This window comes from Trachurus japonicus, chromosome 10, assembly GCF_045865225.1.
Source record: "Trachurus japonicus isolate A0001 chromosome 10, Traja_1.0".
Classification (NCBI taxonomy): Eukaryota; Metazoa; Chordata; class Actinopteri; order Carangiformes; family Carangidae; genus Trachurus; species Trachurus japonicus.
The window spans coordinates 14,593,743-14,613,808 of NC_140916.1; the positions used below are offsets into that span (position 1 = coordinate 14,593,743).

The 20,066-nt window shown below is 41.8% G+C and overlaps 1 long non-coding RNA gene across 1 annotated transcript; it reads left to right on the forward strand.

Annotated features, from left to right (window-relative positions):
• The first annotated feature begins 8,450 nt into the window (after nt 1-8,450).
• LOC146979542 (uncharacterized) lies at nt 8,451-13,340 on the forward strand. Its single transcript, XR_015036885.1, has 3 exons — nt 8,451-8,594; nt 12,401-12,482; nt 13,220-13,340. It is a non-coding gene; the product is annotated as an uncharacterized LOC146979542 (long non-coding RNA).
• Nucleotides 13,341-20,066: the final 6,726 nt, after the last annotated feature.

Below are 20,066 nucleotides of genomic sequence, written 5' to 3' on the forward strand. Positions count from 1 at the left end.
TCAAAAGCCAGGAGACCACACAGCGTTCCTGATGTCATGTCTCCACCTTGACTTGGAGTTGTGTTTTCCCTTTTTTTTTATGGACTTCACTGGTGCACTTTTTAAAGAAATGAGCTGAAATGTATGACAATCAACATTCAGACCAATAACATAAAATAGCCAAAGGGTTCATAGCAATGTGAGTTTATTTGTGTTTAACACCTTTCAACATGATAAACAAGTAAAATGCCCAAAAAACGACCTAAAGATAAGATATTCTCAAAAATCCAAAAGCAGTGAAGTGATGCATTGAAATAATACAATATCTATAGAAAAGATCCTTCTCTAAATGACACAAAATGGTCAATAAACCAGTGAACTGGTTTTGCCACATGACAAAAATCTCCTGTTAACCCAATTCCAGATTGAGATCCGGATATAATCTCATTCCAGGAAAAACTTTAGATGTGAAATGACTTGTGCTTACACTTGGAAAGTTGGTATTTCCTGCTTCTTCTAGAGCACAATTGAGTATTTCAAGGACTCTCTTGGATATTTGTGAGTGTGGTGACCCCTTGCGCTCCTCTGTATTCCTTTGCCCCCATCACACGTCCTTGACAACTGAGAAAAATGCGCATTAACCCCTCAAAGCTGGCCAGTGACATGGAGTGGCCCGGGGCAGGACTGTGGCACCTTCGCTCCTTGAAGCTGGACAATTTGATTTGAGGGCGGAGATTTTCAAAGCTGAGTCATGGATCAGTGGTCAGCCAGTCCTGTGGCCTTTTCTTCTTGCCTTGGTGGGTTCTGTGGATGAGGGGGGTTGAGAGAGCAGCAAAAAAAAGAAAAAAAAAACTGACCAACATCAACAAACAAAACAAAAAAAAAAGTCCCTGCTGGGCTTCAATTGAAGTTTGGTCCTGCTGCTGAAAGAAACCACTTCACACAACATGTGCTGTGGATATAACATCCCATTAAGTTCACGTGGTGCAGGAATGTCGCTACATTAAGAGTGGCAGGACCCGGCTGATAAATTATGACATCTGAGCTCGGTGTATCAGTCGACATATCTTCAATCTGAAGCAGTAGAATCTGATTAAGGCCTGAGGTAATGCTAACCCGGGTCAGCTTGCACGGCCCGGCTCGCATAGTTATCCCTAAAATACCCTTATCCCCGCAGGTTCACTCAGGCAAATAAACACTGTCTTCAATGGGGACAAAAGTAATTTTTTAAAGTCTCCATGACAGGTTGAATGTAGCAAACCAAGCTGGTGTTTAGAAAGCAAATAAATAAGAGGGGACGGGGTTGAATCAAGGAAGAAAATAAGAACAGTGAAAATATACAAAGGAGAAAGAGCTATTGAGAAAGTATTTTCTTAACAAGAGGGGAACAAATAATAAATTATGGGGGGCCCCTCTCCCTTGAGGCAGGACTGGCATGCCTGAGGGTAGCAGGAAGTGGGCATCCCTCTCTTTTTATAGGGGTCGTGGACAGATCTGACTGTGGGAGCATCTTATAAGAGTCCTGAGAGAAAACTGCTTAATGAAATGTTTACACACACACACAGCTCTTCTCTGAGTTTATGTGCCTTGCAATGCTGAAAGAAGACAGTGGCTGCATAACCCCCCCGACCACCACCATCATGTCATCGCTGTAGTTTCTGCCCTCCTCATATCTGCAGTCCCTCTTGGCCTCTATAACTGAGAGACTGCTGACAGCCGTGACCCCACATTTACCCCTGCGCTCCCCCTCATGTCTGTCCCAAAGCAGGTGGCAAACACCACCAACACGAGACTCCTCCTCATCTCGATCTGCCATCCCTGCGAATTTTGTGATACCTTCATTTCTTGGCAAACACTTCACTGCCTTGTCTTGTGATCAGGAGATAAAGCAAAGCAGCTTTTTCTTTCTTTTTTTTTGTGTGTGTTAATTTCCCCAAACTCCACACACTGTGGGTTAGTCACGGCCAAAGTTGATAAAAGTTTCCCCCTTTGTCCCAAAGTGTTCAATTAATCAACTTCACAGGGTGTGCTGGATGGAAGCGGATAAAAGTCTGGGCTACAGGGAACAGGAGAAAAAATAGCCAGGATTTGTATTCTGCTGCAGTGGCTTTCATACCTATTAAAGGATGTTAGCATTTTTAAAGCATAGTGACTTTATTGTCAGCCTCGGGGCTTACACAGATTCGACCATTTGTTGTATTGGATTCTTGGCAGCGGGCCCACGTGGATCTTGGCCACCCTTGAATTTAGTTCTCATGTTAAGCTTCACCTTGTCAGAAACATGGGCTGCTCCCTGCACTCGACCCTGCATTTAGGAGCTCATGCCTCAGTTGTAATGGTTTGTTATCAGTTAGACAAAAAATCGTATCACACGGTTGCTGCGAGAGGTCTTCCCCTCCGCTGCAGCACTTACACCAATGATTTCTCTGGAATTTCTCTGCTGATGGATGGTATACTTATAATATGAGATAGTAGACTATAAGTGCATTTTCAGACCACCAGAAGGGCCCTCGATTTGAAATAATGTACTGCAATGCAAGATGTTTGTATGTATAGATAAACTTTGGCCAAGAATCTATTTTATTTATTGGCATTAACTGAGGGTCTGGCCACATGGGAGCAGTGGTAGAGTATGTAAACGCTGACATTATTAACTTGTTATTGTGAACATGTGTTTCTATGCTTGTGATGAATATACAGTATATTCACTCACTCTATTGCTCTGGACTGGTTTACGCCAACTGTGCAAGAGAATATGTGCAGGTATCATCAATTGCCAGTGAGACTGAATGAAAAACAATAAAGTTAAACCAAAAACAAGCTGAAAAACAATACAATGCTCCGTAGAGGCGAAGAGAACACAAGCAACAACTTTCACACACTACACACAGACATCCGACCTCTTTGTTGCCCATAAAATATTGATAAGTGCAGCTTCACATCAATAAAAGCTGTTGTATTTGGACTGAAAATGTCTTTGTTTTGCTTGTGAGAATTCAGAGTCAATGAGAACATTATTCCTGTTACCATCCGCTGATTCATTTGAGCCCACAACCAATTCCTCTTCCTGTGGCTCAAGGGGCCTCGGAGCCAGAGCACCAGTAGTCCAAACTATCATAATTTGTGCTGGGAATAAGAAATCACATGTGCCACAGTTTAAGTCTGCAGCCGTAGCCTGGAGCAGTGGCTGGTTTAGGATTTGGAACAAACTACGAAATCATTTTCTTTTTGCACCAGTCATTCATCTTTTTCCCAGACACCCAGACATCTCAGGCCTGCTTCCTCTCAACGTGACACGACCAGCAGGTAAGCAACATTTTCCACTCTTGGATCACATGTAGGTTTTTTTTAAACATATTTCAGCATACATTAAAATGTAATCTGCTTGTATGTTGACATGAGTTCCACATTTTAAATTGAGATCTGTCTTGTTTGACAAAAAACGGTCAATGTCATGTAGAGGACAACACCGTATGGACAGAACTGGGATTACTTACTGATGTTGCGTTTGAACTTGAATTCTCTGTGACGTTATTTACAGTGGGTATGACACCTCAAACGCACCTAAACTCAGTTGTATTCCAGTCTGAAATAGTCTCTTTGTTCAGCTCGTCTCCTGAAGCCTTTCTTCATAAGTGATCATTAAATGGATGGTTGAGTGTTCAGCCACCAGTGTGAGCCTCAGTCGAGCCACCACAGGGCTATATTGCCCTTGTGCCATTTCACCTCGGAGGCTCACCAGAGAACCTGTCAGGCCTGCGATGTTTTACAGCTCAGTTTGCAGACAAAACACTTCACAACCAAATCCCCTCAGCAACATCTGCTGCCAATTTAGCTGTGGCATTCCTGCAGTCTGTGCTGTTTAATATTCACAGGGGTTAGGATCTGCCGGGACAGGGGTGGATGGGGATGGTGGGGAGGGACGGACGGAGGGGTGATGGTGGGCCAGTTTCTACAACCCTTTGGTCCACGGTCCAGACATGGTGAAAAATGAGGGGTTAACAAAGAGTGAACTGGAGCAGGGGCGGGTTAACTGGGCTAATTTGCAGGGATAATAATGGTGTTCACGCAAGGCCTTTGGGGAGCGGCGGTGTGGAACACAGACCTGACGGTGCAACCACACAGGAAGTTTACAACATGGCCCGGCAAATCAGAATGTATTTAATCATCAAACAAGCAGTGAGGAGCTGGCAGCGAGGCCAGGGCCGGCAGCCATCCTGAAGATGAAGACAAATGTTTGGAGAAGGAGCCAGACAGAGAGCGCCAGATCTGCACCTCAAAGATTTCATACAGTCGAAAACCCCCAGATTTTTATTGGCCAACTCTAAGCACAACATCCACTTTGCGCAGCAGCCTTGGGCGTGACATTAACGTTGTACTAGTTTTTAATTATTCTCATGTGACTACCTGTAAATATGTTGTTTAGTTATGAAATATACAATAAACCTGGCTGCATTACAACTTTTATAGGAAACTACCTGTGAATGGCCCAACAATAAAATGGTATTTTATTAGCACTAATCAAAGTATCCTGTGTACATAACGGCACATATGTGCTGCCTGGGAGAGTAATAACCCTGCAAATTGATAATTAGAGCCCTGGCCTCCTTTAAATTGACCACACAATGTCCTTCTGAATTTTTATGGATACATCCCAGGCACTGCTAACTTTAGAAACAAAGGAAATCCAACCCTGTTTCCTCCTTTTGGTCCAAGTTTATCTGTTTATATTTATTTCTATGAGAAAATATGTTAACAGCGTATGTTATGTTTGGGGATATACAATACCTTGCAGAGACGGAAACCTTAATATGGAATAATACACAGAATCTGAAATACTGAAGTTCAACTGTATTTGTTTCAGTGGGATGTCGTCTTCATTTGTGGGAATATTTACTTTTCATCATGTGCAGAAGCTATCAATAACTCCCTTGATGTTTTGAGGGTGAAATGGCAATTTATGTAAAAATAAATTCCGTCTATATTTTGCAGCACGTGACGTTCACCAGTGACTTTGGCCACCCTGCTGGGAGGTTGGTATTTCAGTGGTGGACACAACCGGGGCTGTCTAATAACTCTGAAAGGGTGAAGTGCATCGTGCGACACCTCTGCTGCTCCCTCGCTAAAGACACCCCTTACCATGGCAACTGCATGAACATCTGTCTCCCTACTGAAAGAAACATTATGAGCCAATACATATAACTGCAGTTTATATATGAAGAGACCCAGCCTGCTCGGTGGGCTGATGGAGCTGTGTGTCAGTGATCTCATATTTCTGCCGGCTTCAGGGTGTTTTGTGTATTCTGCTGCACAATATGTATGTAACATGTAGAATTTGATACATAATCTTCTCATCTTGAATACATAGATAAAAGATTTGGTTAATTTTACCAGCAGTGAATTGCTAAAATTGATACCAAGTCAAGTCAAATTTATTTATATAGCACATTTCATACGGCAAGCGTAAACTCAATGTGCTTCAAAAAATTAAAACAAAGATACAATGTATAACATAAAATAGCATATAGGATAAGAAATATTACATATAAAAAGGGTCTCCAGTCTCATATATGTGTGATAGATATGATACTGAAGCCAGCAGCCACTTAGCTCAGTTCATCTTAGGTTAGTTTATCGTAAGGAATGGAAGTAAGTGGCTCCGTCCAAAAGTATCATAATAATCCACTGGCCAGCACCTCCCAAGCTCACCCATTTCACACATTTTATCTTGTTAGTTTCACCTGTCATCATCCTCATTCATCATTATAAGAACAACATTGTGGCTGTTTATCATTCAGAGTCCCATCCTATGAGCAGTTTGACTTATAAACGCAGAGAAAGTGCTGCAGAGAATCATATTTATCAACACACTTTGATTAGGCTATTGTAAGAACACCTTATTACATTGCTTTGGATTAAATAACTCTTACTGGTGGCTTATTTGAATGTGGGAAACACTTCAACCCATTATCACTAAGTTTATTAACATTTAATGATCTTAACATTAAATGCATAATTGATGTTTATTACTCTAATGCCCTATACTAACAGTTATAGCTACAGAGCTGATGGTTCATTAAGGGAGCCTTTATTAATCACTGAAGCAATTCATGATTTGATGAATGTCAATGACTCCACAGCACATATAATAACCTAAAAAATGTTCTTCTTGTTAATGGTTCATAACTTATCTTCAGAGATGTAGTAACTGATTTATTAAAGCCATTAGCCACAACTTAAAGCGTGACTTATTAGGAGCTGTGCCTCATGCAGATGGATGACACTTCTCATTTTTAACGTCACACAACACTCTTCTGTCTTTCCCACATTTTGCAGTTGTGTCAAAACACATCTCAGGCATCTGTTGATACACAGCATCCAAGAGTGATTCACACTCTTCAACATGTTTTACATTCCCAGCTCATGCCTTGCGTTACACCGAGGGGCAATTGGCCTGATGCTGACAGAGTCCCCAAACATTCAGTGTATAAAGAACATTTTACTCAGGATGAAAATGAAGTGACCTCAGGGAGACTGGTATGCATGCAATGACCTCGTTTAAAATGTTGGGGAAAATTTATGAAAACATGATTCATGGCCAAACAGCATTAACTATAAGTAGTATGACTGAGGTAAAGGAGTTTAAAGTGATTATTTATTATTCTAAACATATTTCTGGTACACAAGAGCACAGTAATGGGCCACTGAAAAATTTAACTTGAAAATGTACCAAAAATCCTTATCTTTTGGGACCATTAAAATACATTTTTATGCCAGTGAGTCCCATAGTCAAAGGAACAACAGTCTGATATATAGATTAACTATTTTTCTGAACCTAAACAAATAAAAGTTTCAGTTGTTTGTCTGTACTAAAAACTTTCTCAGCGGGTCTCTTTTTGCATTCATATATTGTCTGGACTGTAAATAAAGCAAATCTAATGGGATAATAACCTGTCAAATATCCAGGTTGAGCACAGAGCTGCTCTGTTTTTCAGGAGATGGTGAGTGTGTGAAAGAGCCAGAGGTTTGTTCGGGTGTCCCTTTTGTTGCCCATTGAGTTGTGTTGCTGGCACATTGTAAAGGTCTGTGGACAGCTGCCAGCGGCTGAGGTCATTATAGTGTGAGTTTCTAGTAAACTGTAACCATGAAGTTACTTTCCCTGAAGCAGACACAGCAAACAAACACACAACTATGACTCAACTTTGTGTGGTTTGGACTGATACTTGATACTACAGTTTTAAAAATGTATCTGAATATAGGCTATTTTGACAGCCACGGATGTGGGTTCAAACCCCCTGTGCAATAGTACTGAGCAGGCCTCGCCTGCCTTTGAACACAACCCTGTCTTCTAGAGATGGCATTTTCTATACTGCAAATTTGCAACAGTAAACATATTTTGTGAAAATGTCAGGCTGTTTTTAGGCATAATAGCAGCATGGCTCTATATAGCTTTATCCACAACTTTGCTCTAGGCTGTAGACAACTATCAGATGGACCGCTACAACAGTTTGGACAGAAATTCATGATTCCCTGAGGATGAATCCTGCTAATTTTCATCCTGCTTATTTTATTCATTTGCTTATTTATTTACACATGTTTTTCCCCTCTTATCTAACTCCACCATTAGAAATTTCACTTTCCTCTAAACTTTGGTTTATAACCAAACGCAACAACCTTTGAACTCTAGGGGGAAATAAACAAGCAAACTCCACTCTAACCCCCCAAATGATCATTTTTGAAAATCAAATCACATTAATCAATCATAGGCTACTGTTGATACAAACCAATGGATGCAGCTACTTTATTTGCTAATAAAAAAATATAATCAGTTTTCTGTGTGGATGGATGATAATGATGATTTGACTGTGATTTTTCGCTGTGTTGGGAAGATGTACTGTTTGGTTTCCATAATAACAAAAGCAAAAAACAGAAACAATTAATAAATCTGCTGATCATTTTAGGGAAATAGGCTACCATATTCATAAAACCAAATTTAGCCACTCAAAACCTTCATTTATAGCTTTTGAAAAGGAAACTATAGGCTACAGTAGGCTACATCCATCTAGGCTACCTGACTCTAAAAACAAAAAAGCTGCTAAAACTTTTAATGTGTGCTCATTATTCTTTGTCTTTATTTGAAAACTCCCCCTGGCTCCTGTTTTATTGTGTATTAACAACTGCACTTGTACTCTGATGCTGTTATTAATAAAGGCTGCAGAGAGAGAGAGAGAGAGAGAGAGAGAGAGAGAGAGAGAGAGAGAGAGAGAGAGAGAGAGAGAGAGATGATGCACTTCCGGTGCTGCTGACCGGAAACAAAAATGGCCGGTCGCGGGAACTTTCTTAAAACAGAGTCAGAGAGTGAATTTCGGATAGACAAACCATTCATCTCGTCTCGACTTTGTTTAAATGTCTCTCGGTTTCTCGGCTTTAGCATTAGCAGTTAGCAGTAGTTAGTTTAGCAGCCCCATAATGTGTTACTCTACCTGTTCCTTCCACGTGGCGACAATTAAAAATTAACTGGGAACAAAAAGGATACAGCAACAACAGCTGAGCTCTTCAGAGGTTAATCAGTGCTGGAAACAGAGTCCACTCGTTTTAATGGACCGTCCCATGAGGTAGGTTTCCCCCCATGTACACCAGTGGCGGCTGGTGACTGCAAAAATTGGGGAGGACAGGAGGAAAACCAGTCCACGGTGTCATGTTATTTTAGTCAACTACCTATCTCTACTTTCTTATATTCGATTTAATTTGAGTAATAAAACAATGACGTACAAGACTTCTTTAAAAAAAACATTTTATTAAATGATAAAAGTCTGTTGACATCAGGACCATGAGTGGAGGTGAGTGACTTTGACATCAGGACCATGAGAGGAGCAGAGATCCTGTTGACAACATCAGGGGTGCAGAGTGAGCAGAAATCAAACTTTGTCAGTTTCATAGTAATTGGAAAAAACACTGAGGAAAAAAATAATTGAACTATTAAGTACTCACCTTTTCTTTAGAATTTGTAAAGCCACAAGGCAGAGTGACTTTGACATCAGGACCATGAGAGGAGCAGTGACTTTGACATCAGGACCATGAGAGGAGCAGTGACTTTGACATCAGGACCATCTTCCCCACACAGCAGGAGACTCCGACGCGGATCCGCATTCAAGTCACCAAACCCGCGTGACTGTCACATTCGTTTGGCCGCCGCCTAGAGGATCAGCCCCGCCTCCAGGCAGAGCCGTTATTCTACCGTCAAACAGCGGATCCCGGACGCGATATTTTTGAGTGTCCGAGCATAGCTGGTAGTGAAAGCTGTAAAATACATAGCGGTATTTCCTGTTTACAGCTGTATAAATGTGAGAATGAAATTTGGGAACTGTTATTGGACCAACCTGCTGTCAATCTTGTGTTCTGATTGCTGATTGGTACAGAAGAGCCTCCTCCGTCATGACGTCATTTTACGTGTCTTAGCCAATCACAGGTCAGGATGAAGACATCCTAAATGCATTGAGTCAATGGAAGAAGATCCCGCCCCGAGGCCAGTTAGGGAAGTAAAAATCTTGCCACCTCCGTAGAGCCCCCACCTTCCTGCTCCCTGCTCCTCACACAGCCTGCTCTGTCTCCTGAGCCTGCTGGCGGCGCAGTTGAGCCGTTTTAAGTGGATTTTCTTCCAAAAAACAAACTTTTTTTATGATAAAATACATATATAATATTTTATAAATTATACTGAGATTTGGTAATGATTTATTTCAACCAGTTACTCTTTCTTAAATAAAAAAATTTTTTCCTTTTGCCTCTCAAAAATAGAGGAGGACCAACCTCCTCTGCCTCAATGGACCAGCCTCCTCTGATGTACACACACAATGCTGCTGTTAGCATTTCACTCAAAACACTGCTAATAAAACCCCACGCAGCCACTGGCATGAATGTAGACTGAAGCTTTTGATAATTAGGAAAACCTTCCTAATAGCCGAATGATAAATCAAGACCACATTCAGAAGTTATTTACAGAAAACAAGGCCTTTTAAGTGTAAATTCTCAATGGTCCAGGTCAAAGGCATGACCCTCTAGGCAATTCAATCAAGTCAACTGGACTTAGTTTTTGTCTTTAAGACGTTTAACCCCTTTTCCAAGACAAAAACTGAGTCCAGTTGATTTGATTCAATTGCCTAGACTGGAGTAGACTTTTTAATTTTTTCAACCTTGATAAATTTCTTTGGTCACACAGGCTAAAGTGAAGTTAGTTTAAAAGTAGGCTATAGTTTAATGATTCATTTCTACCAGAGGTTTGCATGCTTTGCGAGAGTGTGCTTTGCTGGATGCAACTTCTGATTCCTTCTTGTTAAAATTTCAAAGAGTCATGCTGTCAGCCTTGCTTGAAATTAGCTGCTGTGCCACAGAACAATAATTCCTTGAATAAAACGACATGAATGTGACAATTAAATTTGTGAGCTGACATGTGATTGAAGGATTATTTCCTGTAGGCGACCACATTTACTTCCTGTGGCTGCCAGGCGACTGACAGACAGAGAAGAGTAGCATAACACGCACGGCGATATGAAAACAGTCATCTCATTCACAGTGGAATAATAATGAACAGGGACTGTGGAAAAAAGTTAATCTTTTCTCTGTGATGGATTACAGTGCTTGAGATATTTTGTCACTGTCATGTCAGTGTTGTTTTTATGCTGCACAATAATGGATAACAGCAGATGTCTTCTCTTTAAGGTGTGCCGACATCAGTAGGGATAATGTAAAAAGACACACCAGTATTATCCATTAAGGAAAAGCCCTGCTCCGGTAGATACCGCTCAGTGGAACATGACAGGAAATTCGTGAAGGAAACAGATGATGTCTAGCAGAGGTCGTGAGCTGGTTTTGAACCTGTGATGACAGGAACACATGGCGTTCACCTCCTGCCCGCCACACAGAGCCACACAGGCCCAATGATTTATCTTTAAAAACCAAAGTTAAGAATGTGCCACTGAATTTCTCTCTCCATCGCCGCTAAGCCGTGTGTTTGGCGTTAGACATACTTGGGGATTTTCAAAGTGCCTGGTCTGGTTTTATGGAGCGTCCCTCTGCACTGAGATTACTTTTTTGAATTTTTTCAGGCTGTTGTTAGTCTAACAGAGGTCATGTTTACATGAGTGAAGATGCTGTTGAAGGGACGGCCCCATGTGCACCATCTCTTCTGGGCTACAAGACAAGTCTGGGCCTTTAATGGTCAGATGGATGCACATTTTTCTTTCATCACACTGCCGGAGGTCATTGAATCTAACTCCTCAGTGTTTAAATTGAAACGTTATAACTTAATTACCCCACTTAAGTTTATGGAACAATATAATTAATATCATTAGGTTTTGAAATATTATTGTGTGCTTGTTTGTTGTCATTTTCGTCAGTGTTTTATGTGTTACTGAAGTCCAGCACACCTTAACTTTTGAAATCTGAGTCAAATCTCCAATGCATTATCTCCCTTATCAGCCAATGTGTACACTGGATTCCCAGTGCCTCCCCCTCGCTGTGTTATTCTGACAGCTGATTGGTTGGCTGTGTGTTGATCCATGAGGTTTGCTTCCAGTGTTTACCTGTTGCAGGCAGATGTTCTCCAGGAAAAACAGGAACACAGTCTGGGCTGCTGCCTGTCAGCGCTCTGTGTACTCTGTGTACTCCGAGTACAGACAATGATATAGTGTAACTGGACTACCTAAACTCATGTCATTAAGTGTAAGCTGCAGGTTGCTTCAGTCTGGGTTTGGAAAGTTGTTGAGTAAGCTAGATGAATTATATGCATGTGTACATGCTAATTACAGGTTTACACGAAAGGCATGGATACAGGATGACATTGTTTATAAACATGATGTGGGACATCACAACTCACGAGACAAAGCCTGTTTATTTCTGTATCAGTTGTGATTCTCCTCAATAATCCTCCTTTTTTGCAATAATCATAATAAATACATAAAAATGTAGACTTTTTCCCCACAGCATGGGGCAAACTCTTTTATATATATCTCATTTCTCATTTTCTTTTTGAACCTTCTACATTGTTTTTGTATTTTAATTGTGGTGTTATTTTTATATAAGCGTCTTTGAGCACTTATGTAAAAGCGTGTTATAAATAAAATGTATTATTATTATTACATGTGTGTAATATTGATTGCTTGGTAACGATGGCAATAAAAAAATATGTTGCATTTGTCATGAATAAGCCATACATTGCAAGTAGTTCTTTCACGTGCTGGATTTTACTGGATAGTTGATGTGAAACAGCAATAAATCTGGACTAATCTGGCTAAACAGGTGCCTCCCCATCACAACATCCAGTGTGTGTCCAACATTGTCATTTTGAGCTGAAGTAAGAGTATTATATGACTTTGTTTCTCCCAGTGTATCTTTTATACCTACAAGCTTTGTCTGCTCTTTTCAGCATTAACCTGCCGGCCCTTGATCATCTCCTCCACCTCCAGCCTCCTGACTCATCTCCACTGTGTCTCCCTGTGGCAGCCACGGTCAGTGTGCTTTGTATATTGCTGATGTCTGTGCTTACCAGTCTTATACAGGCAGTGTTAGCCAGAGATGTCACCAACCGACACACACACACACACACACACACACACACAGAGGCGCATTACATATACAATTTTCACAGTTATGTGCGGACTCGAAGAACACAGCAGCGAATGAAAGAAAAGTCTTCAGGGCTTGTGTTTGATAAACAATTCAGAGAAGATAATTAGTTGATAAGACATCACTCTGATTTACTGTGGGGACTCGACTGTATCTATTGCCTGCAAGCTGAGCCTCGATTGCAAGCTTTGTATTACCATATGTTGAATTTTTAATCAATTAATATCCTGAAGGAGAAATGGGAAAGTGCAGATTCGCTCCGGTGGGAATGTATGGGCAAGGACAATCCTGTGGTATTTGCATATGGCTCATGCCTGCACTCTTATGTACGGTTGTTGTGTGTGTGTGTGTGTGTGTGCGTGCGCTCCTGTACGAGCTCGAGCAGCTGTTGAAAAAGTGCTGTCCACCACCTCTTAAGTAATCTGTAGCTCTGACAACTCAAACAGCTGGCCAGCTAGCCGTGCTTGTGGCTGCTGCTGCTGCTGCTTGATGTGTGTTGTTGGGCTTCACACAGAGGTGTAGATGGGAGGACAAACTCATCTCTCCATGGTCGGGGGGGAGAGAGATGCCAGGAAAGCTTGGCTGTGGTGTAAGAGTGCTGTGTCTGTGTGCCTCTCAGCTGGCTGTGCGAGCAGATAAGAAAGGAGGCAGAAGGAGAGCTGCTGATTCTGGGTTTATCCCCCACCCTCCACCCTCCACCCTCCACCCCCCCCGCCTCCTTTTCCCGGTCTGTCTTCCTCCATGCAGCTGCAGGTCTGGGAGCTGACCTGCATTAAGACATCAGAAACTGCCTGACGGGCTAATAGGGACGCTTTTTCTAGAACATCTTCAAAAAGCTTGTTAAACTGTGGAGTTTTGGCAGTGATTTAAGGAAATCTGCTATTATGGTTTAGATAGAGTTCACGTAATCTGTGTTGGCAGATGAGAAATGCCTGGACATCAACCAAATGTTTCCTTGCTTTAACTGATGTCGCTGTCTCCGCGCTGATGTATTTATGAGACATGCAGAATGAAACTCGCAGGCCAACATTTCTCCAGCTCTATTATTTTTCAGACATTATGCTAATTTTCAATGCACTCGAGACTGTCATTACCTGAGAGAGCAGAATTGTGTCAAGACTAAAAAGAAAGGGTCTCATTTCTAACACAGTTTGTTCTCTCAAAGACTTCTGCGCTGTTCTTTCTTTTGTTTTTTTGAAAGTCGCCTCGAGGATTCATTCTGTTCTACTGTAACCATTTTGTCTTTATTGTTTTCTGTAAACCCTCTGATACTGATGGGAAAATAGCTTTGGCTTGGAGTGGTCTAGCCAGTGGGCATCTGACAGTGATTTGCTGATCCTGTGCAATTGCATGATGGCTCTCATCCTCTAAGGCCACAGGGCCCTATAAGCCAGCCAATCACTGGCCCTCGGCGCTCTAATGTCGGCAATTATAGGTCAGCGTGTGTCACGACATCATTGTCTTCCCTTTGAATGGCGCAGTCCCAGCTCCCACTGCAATCAGTTATGTTTTTCTCTTTGCCATTTAAAGTGGAGCAGAAATCCAGTAACAACATGACCACTATTGTCTGAATCATTGTTGTTTGAGTTGTTTTAGAGAGACAAGTTGCCAAGTTTCCACAAGTTAACGTAAATGAAGCTTTTGCTCCTTTTCTACTTGATTAACTTGAGAATTTTTATGGGAAAGACCTGAGAAATGTGAACCTGCAGCCTGTTGACCATAAATTGGTGTGTAAATTTAACACTAACAGCTCAGTTTCACATTAAACTCCCCACTTTGTTTATTTACATCATTTACAGCCCTGAATTAAATAAACCGGCCTCAATAAAACATTGTTACATACTGTGATGTTTCATTTGCTGCATCACTTGGATAAAATGGCAGTGAGAGCAACTTAGAGAGAGACTAAAAAAAACCCCAAATATGAACAACCTCACAGCAGATTACCAAGTGTGCATGCCAGTGTTGTCATAAACAGGTACCGTGCTGCCAGTATAAATTTCTCATCCTTCTGCTGTTACATCAGATATAAGGAATGACTTGCACCTTCTTGGAGAGATTTACAATAAAGAACTAACTTGGACGAAGCATCTCATTTTGTGAAGTGTGCTCACTTTGAAATTGCTTAGTGCTGTGACATGAATCCTTGTCTGTCACATCTTTGTAACTCCATTGTCTAATTTTGGCATATATATATATTTAAAGGGATAGTTCAACATTTTGGCAAATTGGCCCATTGCCATAATCCCTATAGTCATAGCAGTAGGTTCGTTACCTTTGAATTGTCGGCGCAAGCTATTTTTAGAACGGAGGAGCTCATCAAATGCACAATCCAACAACTCCAAAACGCTCTTGTGGACAAGTTGTGACCTGCACATTCACCACGCTATGAGATAATAACGGAACTTTTTGAGACAAGAGTTGTTTTCGAGGTAAATTCATGCAAAACCGCTGATGTGCGTTCTTGTCGGGGGCAGTTTTTCGGCAAGCAGTCTCCGATAATAACGCTCCGTTATTATTTCATAGCGTGGTGAATGTGCAGGTCACAACTTGTCCACGAGAGCGTTTTGGAGTTGTTGGATTGTGTATTTGATGAGTTTGATGAGGGGAAACCAAGAAATCCCATTAGGCTCTGCCGTACTAAAAATAGCTTGCACCGACAATTAAAGGTAACAAACCTACGCCTAAAACTATAGGAATTATGGCAATGGGCCAATTTGCCAAAATGTTGAACTATCCCTTTAAGTATTCATTTGGTAATATTGGTTTTTATATACATTTTGGTGTCTAGATAATAGCTTCTAAATGTTTTTGCAGGTTCAGACAGAAACATTCATCATCTCTCCGCAGACTTGACTCCTATGAGACAGATGTGGGAAATACCTTGGGGGTAGTGAAGTGACTCATGTGGCCGTCTGTCTTTGAGTGTGTGTTTATCTCTTTGAGTGTCCATGTGGCAAAGAAGTTTGGACCGTTAACGCCTCTGTGGTTGCTTGGCAGCCCACGAAGCAAAGTGACGCCTTCCTGACAGGGTCGGCTCTGCCCTCAGAGACACGGCCTCTTAACTGGCCTTAACAAGATAATAACACGGCACGGTTCCCCCTGATCAGCAGCAAATTGTTTCTTAAAACGCTTCTGGTTTGGGGCAAAGAGGAGTGAGCTTCACTGGTGTGATCTTGAATGGGACTCATCAACAAGCTCTGTAAAGTCCAGGATGTGTTATCAGATGATCAGTGCCCTGCACGCAGCTGATAAACAAGTCGTTTTGGGTGACACCCGTATGATCTGCTCACTCACTTCCTGGCTCTAAGCACGCTATGTGTGCATGTGTATGTAGAGTGGTTTAAGATAGGGCTATCTGAGAAATCTTCAAGGACAACTGGACACTTAAGATTTTTTGTTGGGACCTGTTTACGTCCTATGTTGTTAAAAATATATAACTTGTAGGAAGGCATGAGGAAGCTTTAATGTTAAAAGAACCCACACAATAGAAAACATTCCTGTAAAAAAAGACCCTGCTTTTTAAACAACACAATGGCTTTTCACAGATTTACAATATCACTTAAGGATTTTTTGTTTACCACCTCATATATGCCTGTAAAGATTTCATTAGTGTCCCACCTTCATGCTCGTGTAAGCACGGTTGACAAAGAATGCCGTGGAGACAGATGCCAGCATTTCTCCGTCTAATAGGAAAGGAAGTGTCCTCTTGGCCCCAAAAGGGGACACTTGAGGAAGGGCTTAAGGAAGCGAACAGTTTATATCCTTAAGTCCATCCGTCATCAATGGGTACCGTTCTAATGATGGGAAAGTTATGACCCTGATTATATTAGCCTATGGGCCGGTGCACTCGCTTTGTTCCTCGCTTGTGAGCTAAAGCAAATGTGGCTAAGCTGCACAGTGTATAGAATAATCCTGAAGGAAGTCTTGGCTCACTGACAAGAGACTCAAGTTCAGGGAAAGGTGCAAATTAACTAAACGCCATCGTCATGTTTCCGCATCGTTGTTGTTTTAAAAGTGCAGCGGAAGTTCAAAATTGCAGTAAATTTGAACAGTCGAGGGGGGAAACTCCTGGTAACTCGTTGCTCTACCAGCTGCCCCCCCCCCCTCCCTCCTGGCCTGTGTTTGCGCTGGCTTTGTTTTTATGACCACTCCAGTGATCCATTGCCACTGCAGAGCTGCTGGTGTTAACACAGCTGAGGTGCATTACACAAACTGTTGTTCCTGCCTCTTACCTGGCTCCAGGCTCTGTTTGCAGTCAGGGGTTTTTGTTTATGTTCACTTCAGAGGCAGATGCAGACTTGTGCATGCACTTTCTCCCACATACACAAACACACACACACACACACACACACACGCTTTTCTGTGTTTCTTGTGTTACTTTTTACTTCCTGTACAGTGTCTTTGAGTTTTTGAGAAGCGCTTTATAAATAAAATGTATTATTATTATTATATACAGGATAATGAGCCAGAGCTGTAACAGCAAGGACAGTGTTAAAATATAGAATCATCTGTTATTACAACCGAATCAGTGATCGGCCAGATGCGATTTGTCAACAAAGAACTTACTTTTATGTAAATTTCCAATCTCTTTCTCCCCTCATTTCCTGTTGTGTGCCTATTGTTGTTATTAGATAAAGGCATAAAATGCACCCAATATAATGATACATTAAAAGTAAGTGGAATGTTTGTGTTAATATAAGTCTGAAATAGTTATATCTTCCGACAGCAATCACTTACATAGAGTGTTTGGTCCGAAACACGTGTCTGTCAGTCACTCTGCTCTGCTGTAAGCAGAGGAGAAAACTTCTTGTATACTTCCTTGTATCCTACAAGCTTTATCCAATGAGGAGAGAGAACGGCATGAAGGGTTGTGTGTGCAGCCAAGGGATGCGCGTGAATGTGGTGACGTAGCACGAGGACCAATAGATCTATGACGAGGGCGGGGACTGCTAACTTCATCGGCTGACAAAAAGTTAGCCAAAACGACCGGATGGCTTACTTCTGCTTTAATGTTAAATATCACAATAATGTATTCAGTAAATGTGAACAACACTAAATTGCTGGTAAAATTGAAGCTGATTAATTAGGTTAATTAATGCACTGATAAACATTTAATGAACTCTATCTTGATGATTAACTGCACTAAATGACATTTTAAAGCCAAAATGGCAAAAATTCACCAGTGTGATGTTAAATTAAATATTCAGGAGTTTTTAAATGACAAAATGATTATCATAATTGCTCTAGATATTATTTTGTAGCAGCTCTCCCTGGGAAAGAGTTTGAGAAGTACCACTTACTGCTGCGCGACTACAGAATAACATAGATAAGAGTAATAAGTAGAGACGAATCGTGTGATGGTATCACAGCAGCTGCACACGCTCATCAGCTTGTTGACGTTCTGACTCATGAGCGCACACCCATCTCTGAAGTCGGCCTTCATTTTGATCTTAACTACACACCTGTAAGGTTTCGTGACTGTACTTTGCACGGTTGTGACATTATCCCGTTGACAAAACCTGTCCACAGACAGACACACAAGACCTGACAAAGTAGTCAAAACTGACTCGACGGGTAATTCCCGCAACAGTAGGTGTTTCTGGGACCATGTTTTGTCATGATGACACACACACACATAATCTCACAAGGTGAAAACAATACTACGCCATCGTGGCTGGTAAAAATATTATCGAAACTTTTGCAACACCTGCTCGTTACACGTGTGCTTAATTTGCAATCCCAGTCTGCACGTTCAGTATAATTAGAGTCCATGGAGACCAGGTGGTTGAGCGACAGCAGTGAGCTGGGTAATATCAATCAGTGTGGGTTTGTCAGTGGTTCTGTGGGCTTTGTTGGTGGTATTGTGGGAGAGCCAACCGCAGTAAAGGTTTTTATGATGTGGCAGAAATGTATTCTGGGACTCTGTGCCAGGAGAAAACCAGATGTTTCTTCTGCAGTCTGTTTCTGTAAGTACCAACATACATACATACATCGAGGCAGAACGTGTACAACACCACGTACTCCTTGTCTGCAAGATCCACTCCTTCTATTTTCTCTGACTGAAGATACTTTCCCAATAAATTAAAGATCCTCATGAGACTCAACAACTCTGTCTGACAGACATTATCAGCAGCAACTCCCTCAGCATCCTGGAAGTTTTATTTTTCCTCGCAACAAATTCAATCTATCCACCGTCTCCTTCACCTCCCCCGCTCTGCCAGCAGTGCACCGATGGCCGGCAGGCAGTGACACACATTTCCAGCAGTGACAGTGAACAGGGCTGGAGCCACTGCAGATGGACCTTGAACTCTTTGAAGGGACGTCTGGCCTCGCAGTTATGCCCCACCGGCAGCCCCTCGCTGCCCGGCCACAAACTGTAACTCTATAGCCTCATTGTCACGCTCCATATCCTCTCAGTGACCCCAAGACCAATTATACAGCTGACCCAGGCTTGATGATATAACCTTGGGTGTCTTTGGGGGGCTGCTGGGGCTCAGAGGTGCACCTCTTGTCTATCATGGCATGTCAACTCGGCGCGTTAACCAGACACTTCCCTGAGTGGTCCCAGTGGGAGTTTAGGAGGAAGAGTGGCTCCCATGCGAAGCCCAGGACATTTCAGCACATTGCCGCACTGAGGAACACTTTCAGATAAACAGCACATTGAGAAAGAAGCATATGTGACGGTCAAATATATAATTTATTGTGTAACTACTATAAATTGTATCTCTGAGAATTAAACATCCACGTCATACACGTATGTTTAAATGAATACTCAAGAATTAGGGAGTCTTGTGTAGTTTTATTCAGTAAATCTGAAATATAAATGTTTGGGAACGCTGTGTTTACCTCCGCTCCATTGTTTTGAATATTCAGCAGTAATGACCGGAGGAGCCTCTATTGTATGTAGATGTGACATGTATGCACACATCTCAGCGCCTCCCGACACATCCAGAGTCTCCATGCATGCTCAGCATCTGTGATGCATCAATGTGTAGCATGCTTAGTATGCACTATAAGCTCTGGGAAGGCTACCTGTCACTGGTGAAGTATTCCTTAATGGATGAGGAGTTGATTTACATTTCCAAAGGCAGTGCATACTGCAACGAATGAATTTCTATACAAGACTTGACTGAAGGTAAAGGTTAATGGCTGTGGCAGTCAGGTAAACATGTTGCTCTTTTTGTCCACCTTTTGTTGAGATGCAGGCAGTGTTCATCTACACTGATGTTAAAAACACAAACAAGCAGGCTGATTCAAAGCAAAATAAACACTTCTGTTGAGTAATGAGAGGGCTGATTTTTTGTGATTAGAGCATCCCATTTGAATTGTGAGTTTGCTTGTTTATGTTACTCGGCTTTGTCACGTCCTGCACTGAGCAGAGAGGATGACAAATGTCTTTGCCAAGTGCAATTTTACTAAACGTCAGAGGCGGGTTTCACTCCATTATCACATTTATACTGTGT